The sequence below is a fragment of the Melospiza georgiana genome, chromosome 4, assembly GCF_028018845.1.
Source record: "Melospiza georgiana isolate bMelGeo1 chromosome 4, bMelGeo1.pri, whole genome shotgun sequence".
Classification (NCBI taxonomy): Eukaryota; Metazoa; Chordata; class Aves; order Passeriformes; family Passerellidae; genus Melospiza; species Melospiza georgiana.
Window position 1 is genome coordinate 52,690,453 of NC_080433.1, and position 14,730 is coordinate 52,705,182.

At 38.5% G+C, this 14,730-nt stretch overlaps 1 protein-coding gene across 3 annotated transcripts in view; it reads right to left on the minus strand.

The window, feature by feature from the left end:
* PDZRN4 (PDZ domain containing ring finger 4) overlaps positions 1-14,730 on the minus strand; it is a 223,708-nt gene that overhangs the window by 23,120 nt on the left and 185,858 nt on the right. The gene's annotated exons all lie outside the window — the stretch shown is intronic.

Here is a 14,730-nt window from a genome sequence, read left to right on the forward strand (position 1 = left end):
AACATCAGCAGAATAAATGTGATTCTTTAGACTTCACTTTAAAGCACAGTTTATTTCATCTCGAATTTGTACTGTGCAGGAGTTGTGAGTGTCATGTACAAATCATCAGGGTGTGTACAATGGGTAAGATACACACTTTAAACAGACAGTGTTTCAAACAGGTATCATGTGTCTCATAACCCAAATCATACTTCCAACACTGAGCATGCCTTTTCTTAGAGGTTATATCTTTAATGGTGACCAGAAGTAATCTGAAGAAACTCAGAAGAAAGAGATGTAAATCTTAGCATTGGTAGAATTCATCAAAACAATCTATTTCAACTGTGATCTTTTTTCTATGGACTACCTATCTTTGTTTAGATGAAGAGAGTCTGTGATGCCTCTGCTGTATATTTAACAAAGTAATTCCATAATAAGGAAGCTATTTCACATTCAGGGTTGTGGTGGATGTTGAATATTTAATTCTTTACCTGCATGTGTCTATGTGTACAAACTTTGGTATATGACTATATAGGCACTGCAGTACTTCTATACCTGTGCAGTGCTTATATATCTGTATGCAAATGCATGCCAGGCAGGCCAGTTACACCGCAGAAAATCTTTCCTGGCAATCATCTAACAGTTAATTTAAGAGCATGATTACAAATCTTGAAAACACAGTGACAGGGTATATGCTTATAATGAGAAGGTGAAAATGTCAGATCACCCCACAATCCTCATAATCAGAGTAATGACATTTGCAGCCATCTCTGGATTTCACTAACTTTTAATGACAAACCACATAGACTACCTATCTATTCATAAATGCAAAAAGAAATGGCAAAAGGAAACAAGAATTTTCAGTTTCTAGAAAAGCTCTTCTGTCATAAGATAGATCAGTCTAACATAAAGCCCTTCTCTCACTTTACCTCCATGACAACTGAGTGTTTAGGGTGAGCTGCTCTAAAGAAACAGCTCACAGGAGAGCCTGTATAGAGGAACTGCCTATCACTGCAGCTTTCTTAAGTGTGCCAATAAAAAAAGATCAAAACCGCCTGGGATTCTGGGGCTTCCAGACAGCAGGCAAGCAATACTGCAGGCAAACAAAGGCATCCTAGACCTCAGAACTATCCTAACATCATCAAGAGTTATGCTCTCCTGTCAAAGGGATTTTCCAGGAAATACATTAATGTCTTTGTAACACAGGCTAATTGAAGGCTATGTTCCAGAAGTATTCAGTGTGAAACAGAGTGCAATGAAACAGCCCTCCCCTTCACAGGTCACCGCAGGGTCCTAGCACATTCTTTTCACAATGAATAAACTTGTATTTAAAAGCTTGCAGAGGATTTAATTTACAAACACTAGCCACTTTTACAAGAGAAACAATTCCTCTGTCAGAAAAGCAAAGCTCTTAACTGCTCTGCTATCTTCACCATGGAAGGTTACAAACACTGCAGGATTTTAGCACATTATACATCAGTTTTAGAACCCATTCTGTAAATGTCTATGGAGATTTGGTCGAGTTCAGTGTTTCACTTTTAAAATTACTGACATTCTCAAGTTGTAAAAATAACCTAAAGAAATAAATTATTTTTCCTCTCTCTAACAGTCCCAGTCTGTTCTGTTATTCAGATTTCACACAGACCGGCACATCCACCATGTACTTGGGGGCTATTTGGATGGAAATAGAAAAGCTATGGAGCAAGACAGAGCCAGCCTAGATGTAAACAAGTTGGAACTGCTGGCAGCTGTGCTGTTACAAATAAAATTGCATTCCCTGGTGTCTTCCCACTTATCAATTTTGACAGAAGACCGTCCTGACTTCTCATAAACAGCATCGAAAAGGACAAATCACATTGGGTGTCAGATTTGCCAGAATGGATTTGGTTGGCAGCTTACCACAAAGAAACAGAGGGTTATCTCCATTCCACATGGTGGGGAAAAACAATGCTCAGTCCAAGGGGTGGGGGCTTTACCTTATAGGCTGATGTCTCATATAATCCTCATTTTTTAAAGTCTGGTTTAGATTTAAGAATCTCTGACACAAGATTTGTTTACATCAAAGCAGAAAGTAGAAATATCAGCAAGCATTTTTCAAATGCATAATCCAAACCCAAACACAATGTAGTATGAGAAATACTTAAAAATAAACCCACTTTCCTACTGATCCCTGCTTTATAGCTACTCTTAGAGCCACATGCTCTTTTGTGTCCAGACAAAGAATGGATGGCAGGATGCTGTAGACAATGATACCAGTGTTAGAAAACAAAACAAAAGAAAACAAAAGGAGAAAAAGAAAAAAACTAGCAGAAAACCCCAGAATTAATATGCTTAAATATAGCCACCTATTAATTAAATATCATTGTTCTGGGGGAGCAGAATTTGGCCCTGCTGCTGCTGAATCCTTTGATAATAAAGAAGCTCCAGTGGATGTGGGAATTCACTCTCACCCTGCAGCTCTGGAGTGAAAATTTTTGGTGTGCATTACATTTCTGTGTGAAAAACCAAACAACGGAGAAACTTAAGGCATGGTAGGCCTGCCAGTGAGTATTCAGCAGTCTGATGTGTGATGACCAGCTACAGCCTGCTGGCCATGAGTGGGAGGAGGAGGACACCCTGGTTAGCTGAGACCCCCTTGGAGTGAGGATGAGGGGGACAGCAGTCATGGAGCAGATGGGGCAACTGCTTGGGCTGGATGAATGATGGAGCTGGACTACAAATATGAGAAAACTGTGATCACTGTGCTATGAACAAATTCAGTGTTGCAGTGGGAGGAAGGGTCTGGAGCATATGAGGATGAGATGAACACCTCTAAGTCTGTGGGCCTGGCAGACCTTGTGTGGCCTGTCTGACTTGCATTTAAAGGATATTCTAGCCTAAAGACACATGGTGGACTTTGGAGTGAGTGCATGTCATATGGAAGTCAAAGAAGCAAAAAAAAAATCCTTTACCAATTACAGGCTTCCTGGCTGCTAAAGGGTCAACAGCTGACAGTGTATCCTGCAGGAAATCACAAACCTTCTCTTGAAGCTTAGTTAGTGTGCATGATACCAAATCTTCACATTCCAAAATGACAAATCCAAAAAATCAACACTTATGAGAAATATTAAGCTTAAAATACTCTAAATGCTATTGAAAAACAATTTTCCCCTATTGTCTGCATGATCACTTACTGGAAAGTAAAATATCCACTGTCTTCTTTCAAACAAGCCATGATCTTACTTTTCTCCCTGATTCTTCCACCTTCCTATTTGTCCTTTTTACTTTTGTTCTTCTCCCATGGTGCAGTATGAATGCTAATTTATTAGAAATACTTGACTACATATCTATATTTTCCTATGATATATATGCATATATATTTTCTCCTGCTTGAGACTCAGCACCCCTTCTGGTATATTGTGTATCTGGGAAAAACATGCATACTTGCTTTCTGAGCAGAGAGATCCATGATGAAATGCTTATACGTAGAATTTTCCAGGAGTCAACTTTGGTCCTTGCTATTGGTGTTGTCCTCAATAGAAATGTGAATTTGCAAGGATACAAGAGGAGGTTAAAGTATAATGAGCTAACTGATAATATGCAGTGAAGTGTTTCTTTTTCACTGATCTCAGACCCTACATTGTCACTTTCTTCTCATTAAACAAAGTAGGTGGGAATAGCACAGACAAGGCAGAAACTGAACCTTATGTTAAAAAAAGATAAGGAGATTGTAGTAGTAACTATTCTATTGAGCAGTGTGTGTGAACATGCTAAACTGTCACATTGGTTTTTGCTCCTTGAGGGTGGGGGAAACAAACCTAACAAACCAAACCAGTTCAATTTTCTCTTCTTTTTGGGGATTTCCAGAACTTGCCCCCACATCTGTTTTCCAATGGAAATGGCTCTGATGTAAAATGTTGTAATGGACCTCCTCTTGGTTTTCAGGTAGGAATACAGTACTCCATATCTGACTAGAAGTCCATTACCTAATTAGAGGGCTGGAGTACATCTCCAAAAAGGGAAAGCTGGGAGAACTGCATTTGATTAGCTTTTTGAAGAGAACTCACCTACTCAATAAGGAGATATTGTTGCTTCCTTCAGACATCAAATGCAAGAGTCCAGAGAAGTCAGAACCAGACTCTTTGAGATGCATTGTGACAGCCACACGAGACAACAGACATCAGCTGTTACTTGGGAAATTCCAGTTAGATATTTAGGGAAGTGCTTCTTACTATGAGGATAGTCAAAGACTGGAAGAGTTGTCCTGAGAAGCTGTAGACTGTAACTACAACTTCAAGTTATAGACTATAACTACATCAGCTGTATAATCAGCATCCATTTCTTTGCTCCTCTACAACAGGTTCACTGCAATTTCTGGACTTGTCTCAAATAGGGGTAATTGAAGGCCACTTGGAAAATTTAGTGGTAATGTCTACAGAAGGGAATGAGACAATCTTAGCTCATGACATCAGTGCTAAAATCTTTACAGTGACTTCTACATTTCTGTTTATCATTCATTGTGTTGGAGATTAAGGTCTGGAAGGGATCCAAGACGTGCAAAAGCTCTCTGTACTTGGAAACCAGTCTCCACACCTGAGACTGTCAGATATATTCTCTGTGTCCATGAATGTCCTCTTTGATACTATGGAGTTTTCCAGGCCCTAATGGTATAAAAACATTCAAGTCTGACACACTTCATTGGGTAGAAGAAAACCTGTTGAAAGTAAGAATTCTGATAAGACCAGGAACTTAAGGTCCCCAGATGATAGCTGCTCCCCTTCCAAAAAACCCATCTACCTCAGTTGTTTCTGGTTTCCCATTCTCTTAAGTCTAATAAAGAACCTCTTCATAGCTTATTGTTCTTTCTAAACTGTAGCAAGCACCTTCTTCTAGACAATATACCTTAGATACACAAAGTCCAGAGATTTAAGGGGCATCATAGCTGCAGTTCAGATCAGCTGAAAATCACTTAGAATAATTAGCTTTCATGATATAGTAAATGAAATAATAAATTAAACCAATACAATACAATAAATTTCACCTAGTGCAGGTAAAATCATACTTTATATTTGCTGTATTTTAAAATGCTACTGCTGAGTACTTGGCTCTGTAAACATCATTGTTACTGCTGCCTGCCTGCTTTGGGCCTGAAATGTGTCAGAAGATTTATCTGCCTCATCAGCACTTTCTAAACACCCAGGCAGCCAATCGAAATGGGGAGGCATAACAGATGTGCCAACATCTGCTGCAGTAAGCATTTATCTGGACAGCGGAACACATAGCTGCAGATTCAAACTCTTACCCAGTTACAACTCCATGTGTATGGACAGCCCAGATCTACAACTGTGTGAAGGCTATTTTGGGATATTAATTGAAATCAAGTGAAAATGTAGTTTTTCAATTACATTTGTGAGAAATATACCTTCCTGTAATTCAGTTTATGCCTTTCAAACACAGTAAAGGCAAAATACTATGAAAAAGCTAATTTTAAAGTTGAACTTAGAAATTCTTAGAAAGCACTATTACAATTCCATCCCATCTATGGTCTTGTTTATTTTAAGGTACACACACATTAAAATATGTATAGTTAAAATATGCACACTTTAATCACACACATGTGCCTATAAATCAAGCACATGAAGAAATAAGAAATTACTTCCAAAACACATTTTGATTTTCCTGGCACCAAAGTGAGGTCTATGGGCACCACATCCATGCTGAGTTTCAGCTGTTCAAACTTCTGTTGCACACGGAATGCCCTCTACCCCCCTAACACACACTTGTGCAGATTGATAAAATCATGAGATGAAATACAAAGCAAGCTCATCTTCTGCTTTTTGATGCACAATACAGTTTCACCTGTATTCCTGCTCACCAAACCATGCCCTCTAGGAATGACTATCACATTCTCTTTGAAGAGATCCCTCATTAAATAAAAAAGCAAACTCTCGGAGAAAAGGCCTCTCCTGCTTTTTTTTTGATTTCTCCTCTGAAAGCCCAGCATGAATAATACTGAAACCTTGTTTTAAGCCCAGTTTATTGTAAAAGGTTCCCTCTTGCTAGGGTGACTCAGCCCATATTTCCTGTGCTCAAGGATTTCCTAGGCTCTAAGCTTTAAAATAGTAACATATTATAATAAACTGGCTAACATGACTGAGGTTACTTTTAAAAGAATATGTAAAATAAATTATTGCCTCTCATATTTTGTCTGTATAGCTAGATTTCATGTTTCCAAGACAGACTACACGAACATTCAAGTAGAAGGCATATGAAAAATAGCATTAATAAAACCCTTAGAAACATTTTGACTCTAAAGCATATATGGAAGTATGTGGGATAATAATGTAAGACCTGTCTAAACAAAGAATTTCTCCAAAACAGAAGATTTATAATCCACAGCTTTCCATAAATATGAAAATATTACCAGCACCTTTCTCTTCCTTCACTGACTGAAAAGCACATTCCATATATTGTAATGTTGCCCAGCAATAAAGTGTTGCTGAACTAAAGTCACTTTTCTTCATTTTCATGGAACAACATAAGCTCTGACAACAAGTAAGAATTTTTATTAGCTTCCTGGTGAAATAAGGAGTAACCCTGAGCTTGTTTTATGAAATCATGAAACAGAATGAATATCACTGACTTGATATATATTTTCTCTTGTTTTAAAACACAATAAATGGTAATAACCTTGATAAATTTGTCCATTCCAGTTTTGTGTCTTTTTCTCCCCATTCTCTCATGATCCTCTGCAGTCATGGACACAATTCAAATCCCTAAATTGGCATATTTGTTACTTTGAGGAAGTGAGATGACAGCAAATTCATTCACTTTGAATGTCAGGATTTTGTGATAATATACAGCAATACACTCAAAATCAGCGAACAACTGTGGCAGAAATTACCCTGACATTGCCTTGTATCTAAATGACCCAATGACTAGCAAGGAAGAAGAGTGATTTAATGGCCAAAAAAAGAGATGCATTACAATTAAAGGCTTCTGGCTTTTACTGCCAGTTCTGCCACTGATTGACTTGGCAAGTCTCTCAATACAACTGTCCTTAGTTCACCCGCTTGTGAATTCATGTAGCAATACAGGACATCATAACACTGCAGAACCTCAATAGAATGGTTTTGTTTAATTTATTTATACCTGAAAAATGACCTCAATACTTAAAAGACAAATGAAAAACTGAAAGAAAAGGGCTGCTCCTTTTATCAATCCTTTGCTCATTTACAGTGTACAATTGACCGCAGCTAGGGAGAAATTCCATGTTTATTATTGTCTAGGGGTAAATTATACTGACGTAAATTCAAGGGTATTTTAAAAATACATAATCTTATGCTGTTTTATGCCAAATGCACGCTCAGTCTTCTTTTAATTATTATCCAGTGTTATTAAGAGAAATAAAGCAAAAAATATTCCAGTGCCACTTTCCCCTTTTTTATTTCAACTGTGACCTTTTCTATTTTTAGTCAATAGCTGGGTCACAGGCTGGGCATTGGCCACCCAGAACTCTTTTGAGTTAACAGGAAGAAATCACAAGGAAAGGTTTTAGAAGCCCTGACCATTATAAGTGCTTCCTCAGGTCCAACTGAAACAACTCTAATAATCTATTTACTAATCCAGGAGAATTCTTTGCAAGATAGCTTTAAAACAGAGTCCATTTTTTCTCTTTATATTTGTATGATAGAACAGGTGGAATGGGGAAAAAAATGGGCAAATCACCCCAAGTTCTCACAAATCAGACCTTCCTAAGCAGCCAAGACCACAAACTACAGGCACACACATACTTGTTCACTTTCTCCATGATACTTCTTATCAGCAAGTACCATATAATATTAAAAAGTGACACAAAAAAATCAGAATAATGGTGTCAGTAAATGTCTCTATACCATGGGGCAACCACAATTCAGCTGTAACTGCTAGGTTTGAACCAATGGTCAGAAAAGAAACAATGTGCCAAGTGTGCCTCCTGTGACAACAGACTGAGAGAATTGGGGTTGTTCAGCCTGGAAAAGAGAAACCCTCAGGAAGAACTCAGAGCAGCCTTTAACACCTAAGGGGGGCTGCAAGGGAGCTGGAGATGACCTTTATACATGGGCATGTCATGACAGGACAAGGGGTAAGGGCTTTAAAATCAAAGAGGGCACATTTAGATTAGATATTAGGAATGAGTTCTTCATTATGAGGGTGGTGAGACACCCAGAGGAGCTGAGGATGCTCCATCCCTGGCAGGGTTCAAGGCTGCGCTGGATGAGGCTTTGAACAACCTGGTCAAGTGAGAGGTGTCCCTGCCAATGGCAGGGCTTGGAACTACACTATCTTTAAGGTCCCTTCCAATCCAATCCTTTCCACAATTCTATGATGAAGTCCCAAATTATCTAAGCCCACTTTGAGCTGTCAGTTCAGTCCCTCCACCACAACAGCAGCTCTATGAAGTAAGGCATGTGGTGAGAAGCATCTGCTTTTTCCATTGAAAATCTACAGCACAGCAAGTTTGTTCCTATTTCTCCTACCATACCAGTCAGGTCTGATGACAATGAAGAGACACAACTTTGTCCACCACTTCAGCTCTTCTAAACTACAACACTCATATCTCTATAAAGATCCATATTTCTTGAAGCCTTCTCTTTTAAATTATGTCTGGTGGTTGCTGAATTCAAAAACTGCCTTTTACTTCCTAGAGGTGCATTTTGTGATTTATCTCCAATTTTAAGAAGTTCAGGGTAAAATATAAAGATTCCAGTCACAGTAGGAAATAAAGTGAAACAGCAAGCACAACCTGATATCTAGCTTCATTGTGCAGAAACACTCATCAAGTAACAAAACAAAAGAGCCTGACAGCAGCAATCAGCAGCGCTGGCAGTGTGTGCACAGAAGCTGTTTCCATAAAAACCTGTTTGTTCAGGTGCTAGCAATTGAGGAGGAGTTCCAGTTGTGTTGCTGCAAGCTCCTGTAATGCTCACACAGGGGTGTTTGCAGACTATCAGAGCTCTGGAGGGAGCTGTTACAGGCCATCAGCTCACTAATCCTCATGTTAAAAAGGCCCTAAATATGTATTCACAAGATAGACAGATCTGTTTGTTTTATTGTTTAAGTAATCCATGTGTTGAAAAGGTCTTAAATAGGAATTCACCAGGCAGGCGGGTCTCTCCTGGACTATTACAGCAATGGTGGGCTGTTCACTGAGAATGAACATCACTGAGACCACTCTTCAGTGGCCCAGGAGAGCCTCAACCCATAAATACTTATAGGTGTTCCAGCAACTTTATTCAGAAAAACAGCCTCACTCAGACTGCTAATCTGAAATTACTCCTTTATTTCTAAGGAAAAAATGCCAATAAAAATCAATCACGTCAAAAGTGTAATGTCACAGAACTGATAAATTTGAATTTGCTCCTGAAATACCTTCTCTCATCACAATGGGATGAGTATTACTGGAAGAGGGAACCAGTGTGTTACTGCTGCACTGTATCTACTGCAATGCTCAGATATAGTAGAAGAAATAAGAAGAGCAGGGTAAAAGTTTCCCCTATGCAACTTTGTTCAGTGGAAAGATGTTTAAACAAAGACTTATGGCCAATTCCAAAAGGTTTCTAGTTCATCTCTATGCTAGACCCATTTTTAGTTGTTTGTGAAAACAGCTGGCAGCATCTGATCCAGAAATGTTCAGGTCAATAAAAAACCTTAGGAATTTCAGCAGGTTTGGATCAGACCAATAGTAAATTTGATGGACTAATCTAAATTTACAGTTAACAGATTTATGAGTGCAAATACTTATCAAAACATTTAAATGAATGGCTGTGCATAACCATAAATTAGCATTTGCATTCAACATGCATACACACACATTTATTTCCTTATTCTGATGGAAAAATCTGTCCCTTGGGTCTACAAATCAGAACATGATCTTAAGAGTAATAATTTTTGCCCTGAAGTATTAGCCAGCCCTCATAGCACTATGCACTGCTGTGCTCAGGAGGAGGATGATGCAGTACAGAAACTTGCATACGAATATTCTAATTTCCAGAAGTCCTATTTTCTATAGGATGGGAAGAATCCACACAGCATGTGTGTAGTTTCCAGCTCATGCTCCAAGTGGGAAAAGTCTCACATGGCTTTTTCTCAAAATACCATGCTCTTTCCTCCAAGAACTCTTATCCTTTCATTGCCTGGACACAAAAGGCTCCATAAAACATGACCACAGAAAGATTTTACCTGCACATGATTCACGTGGCTCTCTGCATGCTTACTGATATACACAAAAAAGTAACTGAGCAAAAAAGTAACATAAAGCTGCTCAATGGTTTTTAAGTGAAGAGCACCAGAATACCTCATAATTTCATATAAGGTCAACTCTATCCTAAGCAACTTTTCAGAGGTACTGGTCTTAAAACTGTCCCAGTCTATCAGGCCTAGCATTGGTCTGCATTAGAACCAAAGTCATCAGACACAGGTGGGCTAACACAATGGCTGCCATTCTGCCTTTTTCACTTTGAAATGTTTCACTCCTGATATGATGGACTGTGATATAATTTCCAGGCTCCTGAAAGCTGAAACAATCACTTGTGCCTAGAAATGAAAATAATCAGAGCTAGAAAGTATTTTAGGCAATTATTCTTGCTTCCTTTGTGCATCCACATTGACTTACACACAACCTTCCTCTAAAAAACAACACCTCAGTGTTGACAGCAAATTTAAGTATAGTCTTCCTCAGATATGCAACAACAGAAAATGCAAACCACTTCTATTCCTTCTCAGGGATGTCTGCTTTTGCTGTTTGGAAGAAGCATTCAGCTGGAAATCCTCGGCTTTTCCTATCTGAGATATATGAGGTTTTAAAAGCTGTAATCCCCCAGCAGAAAGCAATCACCTCCCATTCTGCTTTTGCTCAAAAGCCTCTTCAGTACATACATGGGATGAAGGTCTCTGCCCATGGATAAGGACCTGGTGACTAAACAGCACTACCAGCTTGTGCCTGCTTGTAACATCTTATTTTCTCATCTCATTAGACTTGATTGCACAGGACCAGACATCAGTGATACTTTCTTTTGACCAGCTCTGTCTTTACAACATTCTTTGTTGGTTATCTTTTTTCTACCTATTTTTGTAACTGTACCACCATTTCAATGACTCTGTCCCCTTGATTTCTGTATTACTGTTAATGCTCTGAAACAAGTATACAAAATTTCCCTCTCTTGGATAGTAGGTTTAGAAATAATATTAAGTGTGCACCATTAGCTTACTTATTCCTCCCTAGTACCTGCAGCCTCTATTCTTACAAGGACAAATTTTAGAGCAAAGTTTAACACAGATTTACTGGGGACTGTGATGTTTTTAGTCATTTCACCTCATTGGAACCAGCAAGTGGGATCTATAATCTAAACTCACTTGTCCAGCAGCAGAAAGCCACTCATAGTCAGGCTGGGTGGGTTTGTTCTGAATATTTCTGGCTCTCTTTCAGTGATATTGATTGCAAGTCCAATGGAGCACTTACACATCAGTCCATTCCTGCTTCTTAAAAGTCCTCATGAGTATCTGGCTATGCAAGAATTGCAAATCTTTTGATGCCTTTCTGCCAGCACTGACTGATGTGGGCTCTGCCTTACCATCTACCAGCAATTCAGATTTCTTTTAGGACAATTTTTGCAGTAACAACACAAGAATGGCCAAGTTGGCAGATGAAAATCCCCCAGCTTCATCATCTTCCCAGCCATTTGTTTAAAGTGTGGTACTGTATGGAGCCTAATGAGCCTCCCTGGGAGTGCATCCTTCCAAGACAATTGGCTCACACTTGAGTTCATTGCAGTGTGACAATCTGACCACAGCCCACGGGGTTTTTCTAGCTTACAGCTGGAGTAGAAGAGTCTTGTAAGTGTCTAATCCTACCACTGCAAGTGTAAGTCCATAGCCCCAGTGCTGGCCATTATATATGATCCTCCTCTTGGGCTCTTATGGTGGTAGCTCAGGTACTTAAACACTAGCACATATTTGTAAGCAAGAACCAAAGTGATCACAGTTTTTCAGGTCTTTCCCTTTCTTGGAAAACATTTTTGTTTCCAGCGCCCCCTTTGCTAATCATCTTATTTCCTTACTTCCTAATGTGGCCATATATTTTGCGTTTTTGTCTCAGAACTGATGCATTCTTCATTTACAAACCATTTCTAGGAAATAATGAGGTGTTGTTGTAGTTCTTTTTCTGCTCACTATCTTGTTTCAATTTCTTTCTGAAATCTCCACGTTTGGATTTTAATCCATTTAAAATTTTTGCCATGGAGACCTGTGAGCTACTTGTCTCCATTCTTTTGTACAATGGGAAAATTAATGTGCATTTTGGAAACAGAACCACGCTCTTGACAGCAGACAAGTTTTTGGCTGTGTGTGATTAGCTAAAGTTCAACCAGAAAGTTGTCACAAATGAAAAAACAACTATAAAATCAAGGAACACTGATAAACTCATCCTTCTAAATAAAGCACAGTAAAAACAATAAACCTCTTTCCCCTAAACACAGGACAAATCAATCAAATGTGAGATAGAGAGCACTCTGTGGCTCTTCCATCCAGCCTGCAGACTGAGGGGTGGCACGAGCAGGGCTTCTGCACCCTTCTCCATGCTGCTTTCACCCTAAGATTGTGGATATGATGTGTTAAAAATCTAGAAACAAAGCAACACACTTTTGAGACAATTTAATACAGGAAGTAATATAAAAGCTGGTCTTTAATTGGAGATCTCCAAAGGAAAGTGAGGAAAAATGCCCACATCACATAGGGCGAATACAGTTTTGTAAGTTTAGCATTGGAGCATAGCCTCTACTCCACCCCTGCCCTGCTGCTTCTCCCCAGGACTGGCAACAGGAGCTGGGAATTTCTTTTTGACTCTGAGACTCTTTTTTGGGATGGAGATGTATAACTCTGAGGACAATGCTCTCAGTTTTTCCAGATCCCTGGTTATGGCAAGGGAGCTTAATAAGCTCTTACAGAGACCTGAAATAGCAGATAATACAACCAGTAAGTAACCTAAACCATAATATTACCATATGGGCTTAAACTTTGGGAATATCTTTAATGCTTAGAGCTCTGCTAATTAAAGGCTGTGAGATATTCTTGTTCCTCCTAAAACCGCACATATTTAGTAGAAAACATTCTTCTCAAAGGAGTCTAGACAGTTTCTTTCCCATTTAAATTTCACATCAAACACTTTATTTCAGTCACTCAGTGAATATGCCCTAGGCAACTGAATCACAGCTAACAGCAAATTAATGACTATGATGTTGTGATTAGCAGAGAACACAGGCAACTGAGAACCTGTTCAAACATTTACTGTAGTCACAGCATTTAGGCCAGCCATTATTAGGGATAAATAATGGCCACAAAGAGGACTTGATTCCACCAGGTAGACCCTTTAAAAATTGTCACTGATAGTAATTTATAAATGTTGAAAATTATTTCTATTTTACCATTAAAAAAAAATCTAGATGCTTACATTACTAATTAAATTACATACTACCAGAAAAAAATAGTTTCTATTACATTTCAGGAACAAGCATCATGAACAAACACAATTGACAGAGAAATTTAATATTGTATTACACAGGGGGAGCCAAAATAAAACTTAAAGTCTGAGACTCTGATGCTGTGAGACCCTAAACCAAAATCCAACTGGGAAGAAATAATCATTTCACTTATCCATAGCAATGATTTTTTGAGGAGTTCAAATAAAAGTTTGCTTGTTCTGATGAGATCCACTGAGTAGACGTTATTTGATTTTCCAGATTCCCCTGTCTGCTAGAAGAGCAATGGGCTGAATGTGCAGTTGAGTGTCTTAGATGCTAAAGACACAATAAAAGTGAACTCACTGAGTATTTGCCAAGGCTTTTGCCTTTCATTTAATTTCCAAATGCCATCCAGTTATATGAAACCTTTAAAAGGGTTCCTTAAAGTAGAGCAAACAGGGAGGTGAGAAGTTTTTAATCTTGCATTAAAGATTTTAAATTATTTATAATCATTCTTATTTAAAACAGAGTAACTTGAACTTACGAAAAGACTCGGCACTTTAATAATAAAAAGAACCATCTGCTTCTTGTGCCTATTCCTATAAATATTTTGTTACTAGATGACAGTGGAAAACATGAAAAGCTAATGACTGACTGACAAGTAGATAATTTAGATATTGAAATTAAAATCTAATGAAGAGCAACATCACTAATCATATGTTATCATTTTGGGAAGCTTCACATAATGATTTTCCAGTGACTCAGAAACACATCCACCCTTGTCACCAGACAGTGCAATACATTAGCAGCAAAGGGAGATCTGTGGTACAGAGCACAATCTCTTATAACTGCAATACTTACAATGTCAAATATCAAAGAGCAAGTAATAAAAACTATATTCATTGTCCAATTTGAAGCATGATCTTAAAAACACTCAAGCACACACCCAAATATCTAGAAGACTGATTTCTAATGCATGAAATACAAGGACAATTGATTCTTAAAATTAGACGCAGGAGGAGGAAAGCAATTGAGCTTCCAGTAACCACTTGTGGAAAGGCCTGCTTTAAAGTGTTAAATCTACTAAAGAGAAGCATTTGAGTTACAGTTTCCATTGCAGAAAGACAGAACATGTTAAACAAGCCTCCTAGACTTGTATGTAGTCACCTACTGCAGAATTCTGCTTTCAAATTTCACATCTTTAGCCTAACCCTAGCCTATCTCCAGTAAATCCGGTGACATCACACAGGTATAGCACAAAACTGCCTTTTGTGAT